We start from the raw sequence: 12,759 nt of genomic DNA, 5'->3' as shown, positions 1-12,759 counted from the left end.
GCCACATTCATGGCGCTTGTTAAGAATGCGTGACATTCTTTCTCTATCATCCTTTAAGCTTTGAGAAATGATATAAGTGGTATCTGTATTTCTGAAACCTTTCCCATAAAACATAGTTTCTGACCCTCAGGAGTATCGAACATCACTTGCTTGCGTCTACAGTCAATGGTTGTGCCATGTCTTGCTAGCCAGTCCGTGCCCAGTATTATGTCGAAGTCCTTGATCTCTAGCTCTATCAGGTCTCCTTTAAGCTCTGTGCCCTCGACTATGATCGATACTTCTCGTAATATTCGTGATGATAGAACTACTTCGCCTGAAGGCAATTCTGTAACAAACCTAGTTCTAAATCTTTCACAAGGTTTGTCTAATTTCTCTATCATTCCTAATGAGATATATGAGTGTGCTGCTCCTGAATCAAACAATACTAAACATATATTATCGAGGGTAGGAAGCTGACCTGTGACCACCTTGTTACTAGCATCAGCTTCTCCCTGGGTCAAGGCGAGGACTCTGGCTGGAACCATCTTGTTGTCCTTCTTTTCTTCAGTTTTGATCTACGGACAATATCTTTTCCGATTACCTTCCTGGCCATAATTGTAACAACCCTTGGTGTTTTCACGACACTCCCCAAGATATCTTTTCTGGCACTTGGAGCACTAAGGGTATTCTACATAAACCGACCTATTATTATCGTTATTGGTCTGTGCCCTTTGGTCAGCGTCGACTTGGTTATTATCAAGATGCTTTCTTTTATGCCCATTATTGTTATGATTTTTGTTGTTGTGTTTTCGGCCATTCTGAGTCTGATTCTGCTGCTTGGGTTCAAACTTGCTTGCCTCCTCCTTACTAACATTTGCTTGGAGCCTTTCCACCTCTATAGTCGTTTCTAGAATATCGGCGTAAGAAGCGATTCCAGGGTTTGCAAGCTTGACTCCTAACTCAATCTTGGGTCTAAGTCCCCTGGTGAACTTGGTAACCCTCAAATAGTCGGTTGGGACCAACTCTAATGCAAACTTGGCTAGACGATCAAATTGTTGAGCGTACTCGACTACCGTCAAATTTCCCTATTTCAGACTGGCAAACTCTTCCACCCTCGTAGAAATGACTACTAAGTTGTAGTACTTTTTGTGAAACAACTCCACAAATCTAGCCCAAGTCATGGTAGTGATATCATGAGTTTTTTGTACCAAATTCCACAAGATTTTAGCATCCTTTTTCAGTAGAGAAAAAACGCAGGATATGCGATCCGCGTTGCCGAGGTTCATGTGTGCTAGAATAGGCTCTACATTCATGAGCCATTCTTCAGCCTCAAAGGGGTCGGTTGTCCCTTTAAAATTTGGAGCGTACTTTTTTACGGAAACGCTCGTAGTCTGGTTCTATGTACTGAGTTGGATAAGGTGCATAGTTCGCCATCGGCCATCCCCCATATGGATATCCTACATTCTGCCATTGTTGGGGTGCTTGAGTCGTTGGCTGAGGCTGCGGCTGAGGCTGTTGCTAAGGCTATGACGAAGGTTGTTGTCGTTGTTGCTATAGTAGTTCTTCTACTTGCTGTCGTAATCGGATAATCTCAGTGTTGTTGTCAACTGGAGGTGGTGCATTTCTATTGGCAGCAGCAGTGGTAGCACGCGTTCCCCTTCTTCGGACTGGACGGGCTTCACCAGTCTCGTTGGAGGTGCTGGGGGCATTGCCATTCGTGCGTGCAGACCTTCGGAGTGACATCTTCAACAAAGTTCTAATAGTTGAGAAAACACATTAGAACTTACCCTAGTGGTTTCTAAGGCAATAACTTAGTCTAAGCAAACATAACTCGGACCTATCAGTTATAATTTATTATGAAAAATTATGTAAGCGTTCTTCATAAATTAGGGTGTGTTTCTATACTTAAAATATTAAGCCATCTTAATTATTTTCTAAGTCTGTTTCTAACCACCCTATATGACTTAATTCTCAAGCTCGAAACTTGTCCCTGTTCCAAAGTTAACCATATTGAGGGAGGGCTGGGATCAGTAAAATCGTTCCCACTACTATGGCCCCCTAAACTCTCAATACGGAACCTGATTCATTGATTTGTATCCACCCTCATCGAACTCAATCATTATATGCCATTTAAAAATAACAACTTTATTCATTTGGAAAAAGATTTTAACTTATTACAATCATAAATTCAAAATAAATAAAGAAACTATACTAATAATAACTAGGGTAAATCTAAAAATTAGGATTTTCTACATCTGACCCTTCATCTAGCATATCATCATTTATTTCCTCATAATCATCATTATCATGAGCCTCAAAACTACCTCGGGGAATATTCATTAGGATATTATGATTTTGTTCATTGGTAAATTGAAACTCAAACCTATAGGTAAACCTAAGTATAAGAAAATAATATCTCATGTTTACTGGTAAATCATCTTCATCATCCATACTCTCCCATAATTCTTCCAATTTTGAAACTATAGAAGGAAAATCCTTAAAAATCCTAATTACTATGACATATTGTTCCAAGGCTCTCATCATAATTTGCTTAGAGATTTGAAGGTGAACTATCTCCTTGTGAAATATGATCAATCTCTGAGTGATTCTTTCTAGCACTCTTATTGTATCTCTTGACTCTCTAACATTTTTCAATGCCTTGATGGCTTAGATATCATGATAGGTCAAAGCTCCATTTATTTTGACTGAAAACACAATGACTAAAAACATTAGCTATTAACATAAACATAACTTTCATACCATAAACAATTACATTGGTGGTTAGATCCGGAGCTTTTCCGTGTGTCTCAAGGAGAACTTCATGCATATGAATTGTGGCTCTGGTACTAGTTGTAATGACCTGACTAACTTAAAGACCTCAGACCATTAAAAATACTAGGACATAGCTATTATTTTCGAATACATACATAAAATAATAGAACTTTATTAGAAATCCAAAATACGGGATCCCATTGTTATTACAAAAAATCATAAGGAAAACAAAACCTTTAATTAATTGTTCAAATACTAAATGCGAAAAATCATAAATACATAATTAAAAAGACTAAATACATAAACGTCATCCTCGATCTTTCCCATCAGTCCATTCACTTAGTTCTCACCCAATACACATGCCAAAGCCGCCATGGATCCGTCCCGCCTTCCATACTCATTTACCTGCACAATCTAAATAAAAAGGAATGAGCCTAATGCCCAGTAAGGAAAACTACTAAAGCATATCATAAATCATAAAACGTATGACGTAAAAATGTAAATCATAAGACATAATACTACAAATAAATGGCCATTAACTCATTACCGTAGTATTGATAGAAACCATCTAGGTTCTCTTCCTACTATTTGGAGGTAGGTTTAAACACAAATATAGTATATGATAAACCATCTAGGTCCTCTTGCTACTATTTAAAGGTAGGTTTAAACATAACTAAAGTCTACGATAATGATAAAAATCTTGGGATTTGCCTATTTGCTATCCAAGCAACCATATTTCCCAAGCGGCTACAACATAAAATACATACATAAATCATAAAACATAGAAACATAAATCATAAAACGTATGACGTAAAAATATAAATCATAAAACATAAGACTACAAATAAATGGTCATTAACTCATTACCGTAGTATTGATAGAAACCATCTAGGTTCTCTTCCTACAATTTAGAGGTAGGTTTAAACACAAATATAGTACATGATAAACCATCTAGGTCCTCTTGCTACTATTTAGAGATAGGTTTAAACATAACTAAAGTCTACGATAATGATAAAAATCTTGGGATTTGCTTATTTGCTATCCAAGCAACCATATTTCCCAAGCAACTACAACATAAAATACATAGTCATAACACATATAATCTAACCTATTTTCCTTACCAAAAATTGGGATATTGGAGACAAGAGCGGGATTGGAAACTCCTAAAAATAAATAGTAAGATCCATAAGTTTTCTAAAGAAAATAAGATGAAGAGAAGATCTAAACCATCAAGATAAGAACTTACCGAAAACCTTAAGTTTCAAAGAAAATCAAACACATAACCAAAACCCATTATAACAAGTTAGGATTTGGAAGAAATGAAAAGAATAAGAGGAATATAATGAACTAAACCCGAGGATTGAGAGTACCTTAGACATATTATAACTTCGATCTACACCTCAATACCAAAATATCACTCTATCTTACTTCCCAAGTGTTTAAAAAACTTGGATTTGAAAGCTTTTAACCCCAAAATTCTAGTGTTTCTCTCTAGAACAAACTTAGCAACTTGGAGGCTCTGAGAAGTTCTTGAATGATGAAGCAAATGGTTGAGTGAAGGGTCCTATTTATAGAGTTCAAGGAGTGAAACTAACTCCTTTTGAAATGAATAAATAATTGAATAAAATTTGAATTTTCTGCTCAACAGATGCCCAGAAGTTGGTCAAAAACGTTCAAGAGCAAGTCCAAGTTGTTGAGGGCAGTTTCTAGCTCAGATTCCACAGACTTTCAAAACATGCAAGTGGAGCTGATATATCGCCTCCTATAAGTGATATATTTCCTCCTCCATATTCCCGAGCCTTCGTGGTTTTGTTCGTGCGAAGTCGACATGTTTTCGTTATCAATCATAAACGATATATTGGCCCCTAAAGCTGCGATATATCGACATACGTTGATATATCAAACACGTTTTTGCACACTTTCAACACACTTGAATTTGTTTAAACCACTTTGACTGAGTAAAACGTGATCCTAACAGCTGAGGGAAGGTGATAGACTTCCTAGGTTTATCCTTTATTAATTTGTTCATCTAAAATCCTTAATAAACATACATGTGACAAGTGTTTCATTCTTAATTATTCTATTTAAACCTTAGGTTATAATAAATATCATTTCTAGGACCAACTATATTAATCAAACCTTATGTTAAAATTAATATTTCTAAATTATAGGCTAAATTTATAAAACCCATAACTATCTCTATGAGTTTCCAACTAAATCCCAGGTTGAACCAATAACCACAAAAACTAACATTCTACACACTACTACTACTATCTAGCTAAGTAAAATTCTGAGACACTACAAGTATTTTTTTTTATTTCAAAACTCAATTATGGTAATAGTCAATTAACGCTTCGAGAAATTGAGGCGTTACAGTTGGTATCAAAGAAATGATTTTGTTTCCTGTAGACTATCCTGACATGTACTCTCGCCACGGAAGACAAGCTCGAATTATTGCATTGTAAGCTTTACTTGAGTTGTTTTGGTTATGTGACTATTTTCCTTACGTGTTTTATTGCCTTATCTGCATGTATAGAGTAGCCAGTATGCCTTGTGTGCTTAGAGTCCCTAAGGTTCGTTTGAACAAGACTCAATGAAGGAAGCTAGCAAGAAGGATAAGGATGCAGCGTTTTGTAGAATGGAGCATCGAAAAGTTAATGGACCATTGTGTGACGATCAATCATCGCATTCAAGACATGGTCTGGGAAGGAGAACTGTAAAGTTGTAAGAAGAGGTACGAGGTATTTAGAGATACAATTTCCTCAAGAAGGATGTAGGAAGAGCTTCAGGCGGTGTCGAAGCACGTACAAGATAGAGCTCTGGAAGGTGCTAAGTACAAGTGTACACTTATGGCCTTCGCAAGAAAACAAGGGAATCCAATGGCTAACAAACCATCTGATACAAGGAATTTCTGTAGAGCTGTTAGATAAGCTCAAAAGTTCTTTTCCTGTGCATAGAATGTGTTTGTAGACGTTTTGTTGTATGCAGATTGGTTTTAGTTGATTTATTTCTTTACCTTGGTTTGTGAGTTTTGTGAATGATGGATGTATCAAGATATTTTAGCTTTATGAATAAATGGCGATTAGTTGTATGATGGATTGAAAGTATGTTTTGGCTCGTGATTTGGAAGAATTGAACTAAGCTACACTGTTGGTTTCAGGAATAAACTGAAATCATGCCTCCTAGAAGATCAATACAAAGAAATGCTGGGGTTAACCACAACCTCGAAAATCTGCATGTTGTTAGATCCAATACGCGAGTTAACCACTATGACAACCCTCCACCAGCTGATGGGGAAAGTAGGCACGAAGAAGATCCTCATATTGCCTACCAAAGGTTGGAGGCACAGTTCATGACCATGCAAGAAGACATGAGAAAATAGGCTGAGGATTAAGGGAGCTGAGACAACTGAGGCAGCAACAAGCTTAACTAGCACCATTAATCTGAGATATTAAACAACCTATAGCACCAATTGTAGTTATTCCTGAAGCTGACAATCATCTGGAGCCATTGTATGAAAGGTTTAGGAAGCATCATCCTCCAGTGTTCGAAGGGAGCACTGATCCATGGAAGGCGGAGCAATGGATAAGTATGATGGGGTCAATTTTGGACTTCATGCAAGTTGAGGGAAATGACAGAGTAGCCTGTGCAACTCACATGTTGAGAGTTGACGCAAGAATTTGGTGGGAAGTGATCACCCAGGCAAGAGATGTTACTACAATGACCTAGGCAGAGTTTCAACAATCATTTAATGACAAGTACCATAATGTTGCAGTACAGGCGTCAAAGGTGGATGAGTTTGCTGTTGGGAAACTTATACATGATCTTTATTTATTTTCATGTAGATCTAATATTAAACAAATTAATATGAGATAACCTAGAACATGTTTCTAAAATTGAATTCAAAGGGAAACAACGATAAAAATACTTACAGTATACGCAACATAATGAATGTGTCCTTCCTTCAGTTTCTCTAACCCTTGTATCTTCTCTGTCGCAGAGTATTATCAAGAAACTAAACCAATCTTCTATTTTCTTCACAGTCTTCCAAAGTATCTTTAGAATCGCCTAGACTAGAGTGGGAAATTCTCAACACATGAGATAGATACAAAGAGAAGAATAGAAAATAACAAAGAGGCTTAGAAAAGAACTTGTGTTTAGAGAGAATCTAAAAACTATCGGAAAATCTAACTTGTGACTTGTCAAGCTTGTGTTTTGACTTCTCTCTAAGCACTCCTTTTATAGACTCAATTAGGCCATTTAATTTAATTAAAAAATCAATAAAATAATATCTAATTTGAAGCCCTAGGTCGAAATTATCACGGGCTTTAGGCCTGTGAAATTTCTCATTTGATTATAAGCCCATTGGACTTAAAATCAAGGCATGTATTATTTTCTATTGATTTCATTAATTAAATAATTATTTAAATACTTTATCAAATTAATTATTTATAATTTGAACCTTGATTTAAACTTATTTATTAATTTAGATACCAATTTATCTTAATTAATAAATCTGCCCTAATTTATCTTTTCTTCTCAAAATTACATAACTTTGTGAAATTATCCAAAATTGACCTGGTCAACTTTGATAATTCTAATTGATAATTAAATCAATTAATTGAGACTATCTAGATGATTTTATCCAAGGTACAATGGGGACCATGGACCTATGAAATCAAGCTCTAATAAGTTTTCATAAATCTAACAAATAAATTTACTAACTTATTAATTCCTCGTGACTCCACTAAAGACTCGGAATTGGACTCTTGAATTCATAGAACGCTCTATAACAAATATAGATATGCTATTAATTATCCATTGTTACAACCATAATTGTCACTCAATCCTCTATAGACAGTCTACAATGAGATGAGACTAAAATATCGTTTTACCCCTCATTATATTTTATCCTTAAAACACTTAGTTCCTTGTAAATGATATTTCAGTAAACTAATTTAATTACTGAAATGAGATCTCTATCATTTAACACCTTGAACCAAACTAAAAGGAAACCACCATTTCACTTCTTCATCAAAAGCTATAGATGTTTATATCTATGATTAACATTCCCACTCAATTATACTACCGAGTTCCCAAGATGTAAGTATGGGCTAGTCCGTAGGGTAAGCTGGTAACGAACAAGCCAAAGAACTCAAATAATAAAATCAGTTAGAATACTAACCACTCAGAATTGAGATTGAATTGACCTATGGTCAACTATATGATATGACTAGAATAGATAATAACAGTATGTTTACTTATCTTATCAACTGTCAATATCGGTCATGTCCGATGTAACAAATACATCTGATCTTATCTATTTTGCTAATGTTCTGGAAAGAACATAACACCACAATGTGTAAGTAGATTATATCGTAGATTGGCAAGTTAGTGTAAATCATGTGCACTGACTAATCTTAGGACTAACTTATTTTGAACATATAATCATATTTACATTCCACTGTGATTACGTCACTATAAATACAATTAACTATATGCTCGGGATTTAATAGAAGTTTATATTAAACAAATAATCATGAAAATAAAACACGTGAGCAAAGTGATTGACCAAGTCAAAAAATGATTTCTATTATTTTATTGATAATAAAATGAGATTACAAAGAATTTGAGTTTTAATTAGGGCATAAAACCCCAACATTTTCTACCTTGACCCAGGGGAAAATGATGGCGATGAAATACACATTAAATTTTGACAGACTTGCCAAATTCGCAGCAGATCTAGTTCTAACCAACACAACAAGAGTAGACCGGTTCATTCGAGGCTTGAAACCTATGATAGACAAAGACGTGGAGATTGTATCAGTAGGGGAAATAGTACATATGCTCAGGTTCTGGAAAGGGCCCTCAGTGCTGAAAGAATGGAAGACAAAACCTGGAAAAAAGGTGCTGCTAAGAGGGAGGCAAGAAAGAACGCCTCCCATGGTCATAAATCTAACGATCAGAAAAGGAAGGGAAGTGACCAGGCAGGGCAGTCAAGCCAGGATAAAAGGGCAAAGGATAACAGGGGAAACAATCACACTGGAAATAGGGAATGGGTACGGTACCCAGAGTGTGAGAAGTGTAAAAAGTGCCACCAAGGTGAATGTTGGGCCAACGCATGCTATGGTTATGGTAAAGAAGGACACATTAAGAGGAACTGCCCATGGAAGAGTCTGGAAGGGGTCAAAGAGCAACATAGGAAGGACGATAATCTGGTTCCAACACGTGTGTTCGCTCTCACCAAGCCTTAGGCAGAAGCAAGCACTTCCGTGGTCTCAGGTCATATTTTTATCGCTGGAATTGATTGTCATCTTTTAATTGATTCTTGTGCCACTCATTCATTTTTTTGCTAAGAGAATAGTGGTAGATTTAATAGACCTTATGAAATGCATGCTAAGGGGTTTGGGACCATGTTACCAACATGGGAGGTGGTAATATCTAGGAAGTGATTTAGAGCCTTGCATTTGAGGGTAGACGGTAGGGAGCTATTTGTAGATCTGATTGAGCTGAATATGAATGATTTTGATGTGATCCTTGGGATGGACTAGCTGACGAAATACAACACTACCATTGATTGCAAGAAGAAAATGGTGGTGTTTAAGCCTGATGGGGAGGAGCCTTTTGCGTTCGTGGGGACAACAACAGGATTACGAATTCTAATCATTTCAGCGTTAGAAGCTGGGAAGATGTTTCAACATGGATGCATGGGATTCTTGGCTAGTGTGATTAACACAGCAGAAGCAAGAACGCAGAGACAAGAAGAATGAGGATAGTACGTGATTACTTGGATGTATTTTCGGAAGATTTACCAGGATTTCAGCCACAGCAAGAAATTGAGTTCACAATTGAGCTAGCACCGGAAACAGCGACAATCTCAAAAGCACCATATAGAATGGCACCCGTTGAATTGGAGTTAAAGATTCAGCTCCAAGAACTACATTACCTAGGTTTCATTAGGCCAAGTTACTCGCCATGGGGAGCACCGATGTTGTTCATAAAGAAGAAAGATGGATTTATGCGGATGTGCATTGATTATAGGGAGCTTAATAAGGGCGCCATCAAGAACAAATACCCTTTGCCAAGGATATATGATCTTTTTGATCAACTCCAAGGAAAGACGGTGTTCTCAAAGATAGACTTGAGGTTGGGATACCAATAGTAATGGGTGAAGGAAGGGGACATTCCGAAGACAGCATTCCGTACTAGGTATGACCATCATGATTTTTTGGTGATGTATTTTGGACTTACCAATGCCCCTGCGACATTTATAGATCTAATGAACAGATTCTTCAAGGACTACTTGGATAAGTTCGTGACAGTATTTATAGATGATCTTCTAATATATTCGCGAAATGAAGAAGAACATGAAGAACACCTAAGGTTGAGGGAGCATAAATTGTACATGAAATTCAAGAAGTGTGAGTTTTGGCTAACTCAAGTGGCATTCTGTAACGACTCAAAATCACTAATATGGCTAAAGGCCTTGATTAGTGTGCCGGGAGGGCATAATTGGTTTATTTGTGAATTTATTAAGTTTGATGCATGATTTTATGATAAGCATGTTTGTATGGCTATATGAATGTAAATGTGATTAAATCCTATAATTGTGAGCACCACATTATTATGTGGGTAAATCTACAGAATGCGACTTGAGGCGATCCTAGGGAGCTAGTCAGCGGGAAAGTCACAATGGGACTTAATACTTGACTTGGGGCAAGTCAAGGGGTATTTCGGGGATTGGATGGTTATTTGAGTTATCGGGTTATGGAAATAAATAATTGGAGATATATTTGAGGTTAGAAAGCTTAGGTGGGAATACTGGGGAATTTTACCATTTTTCCCTCGGGGACGTTTCTGGCACACCGAGCCTCGGGATTGATTTAATTGCTTAAGGATAGACTAGGAAACTTTAGAAAATAGTAGAACCAAAAGATAAACTGACCTTTCCCTTTCTCTCCCTTTCTCTCTCAAGGAAATTACAGAAAAACTAAGGGAATTAGGCTGGAACACAGAGAATTGGGTGGAAGATTTGGAGGATTAACTCAGTGGAAGCTAAAGAATCTAACTAGGAACTGAGGTAAGCACTGAAATGCATTCTTGATCAATTGATTATATAGTTTTGGGGTTGGATTCTAAGATTTTTTAGGTTCTTAACTTCAAGGTTGAATTAAGGCAGAAAGCTTGGGTGTTAGCTCAGTAATTGCTTGGAGGATTGAGTCTTCAATCAAGGTAAGCTCCAATTCATGTTATAGTGTTTGAATTCTGAGTTTTATGACTGGTTTTAGTGTTCTTGAGTGTGTGAGTTTCAGAAATTGAGAAGGTGTTTTGATGAGTTTTTAGATTAGGTTTCTGCTGGCTTGCGCTTCTGAAATCATGCATGGATGTTAGTGATAATTGTGGTATATTATTGGGATGATTTTGAATGGTTTTGAGTGAGGTTTGGGAGTTAAAAATGGAGGTTTTTCTGGGTTCAAAGGGGTCAGGCCGCGACATAGTTCTTGGTGAGCCGCGACCCTTTGAAGCTGATGAATGTTGGAGAGGGAGGGCGGGCTGCGGCATGGGCTACGTAGGGCCGCGGCCCGTGTATGGTTCTAAGTGTGGATGGGCCTCTGTTTGGGGGCCATGCCGCGGCATAGGAAGCTTGAGCCGCGACCCTTAAGGAAATTTGGGATTTTGGGATTTTAAGCATGGGAATTTAACCTAGGGTGCTCGGGATCGAATCTACTACCGTGTTTGGTGAAATTCGATGTTCCGGAGACTAGAACCTTATCTAGAAGCCCTTTTCAATTATTAATGGTATCCCTTATCTTGGTTGTGACTAGGTATAAGCTAGGGGTTCGGCAAAAGGATCGTGCTTAAGAGGCATCTCACGTAACCAGTACACTTGGAAACTAAAGGTAAGAAAACTGCACTCGGTTTTGAATTGATAACGGGACTAAGGGCTCCCTAACTTGTATGCATATTGAAGGATGGTATTATGCCATGTGAATAGTAAACAAATGACCTAAGAGTGTCGGAGTTTACATTAGCGCACAGGGCGCGGCTTAGCCAATGGTAGCTGAGGACAGCTTGTTATTCACTGAGCTCGTTTTAAGCGAATCGGAGTCAGTAGGGTAAATAGAGGGTGCGACCTAAGGGCGTCGACCCTGATTAATATGCGATCTGATTATTATTATGAATTGATGAATTTGTTATGTTGAATAGCTGGGTGTTGATTTGTTGATTCTCTGCTTATGTCTATGGATTATGTGGTATGCAAAGTATATGAACATGCTTTAAGGATTACTCAATTGATGTCATTGTTTGTACTATAATGTTATGTTTTCTTGTTGGGCCTTGGCTCACGGGTGCTACGTGGTGCAGGTAAAGGCAAGGGCAAGCTTGGTCAGCCCTGATTCGGAGAGCTCTGAGAGCAGAATGTACATGATCAGCTGTTCATTCGCCACGGTTGAGGAGGAGATAGGAACAGGAGAACCATAAATGTCTGTTTTGCCCTTAGAGTGGCTAATGGCTGTTTGTACTCTGGAGATTTTGTAAACTAACTTTTTAAACACTGTTTCTTTTGGGATCCCTTGTGTAAAATGTTTAATTATATGAAATGTATCTTTTGAGACCAAAACCTTTTAACCCTAGCTCATTAATAGTTTCAGTGACACGTTTTTAACTAAATGACTTGATTAGCAAGTCCTGTACCTTCATAAATACACAGTGTAGCGGTCTTGGCTATCCGGTGCGTTACACATTCTTAGGACACATTGTTCGTAAGAATGGTATTAAGGTGGACCTAGTAAAGATCAAAGCCGTAAAAATTGGCCACAACCAAAGAATGCTTCGGAGGTGAGAAGTTTTCTTGGGTTGGCAGGGTATTACCGAAAAAATTGTAGAAGGGTTTTCAAAGATTGCTACGCTATTGACAAAACTGATCAGAAAGGGTATCAAGTTTGTATGGACTAAGGATTGCGAACGGAGTTTTAAAGAGTTGAAAGATAGGTTTATCATGGCACA

Source organism: Humulus lupulus, chromosome 7 (assembly GCF_963169125.1).
Source record: "Humulus lupulus chromosome 7, drHumLupu1.1, whole genome shotgun sequence".
NCBI lineage: Eukaryota > Viridiplantae > Streptophyta > Magnoliopsida > Rosales > Cannabaceae > Humulus > Humulus lupulus.
The sequence above is the reverse complement of the archived record's forward strand: the minus strand, read 5'-3'. Positions refer to the sequence as shown.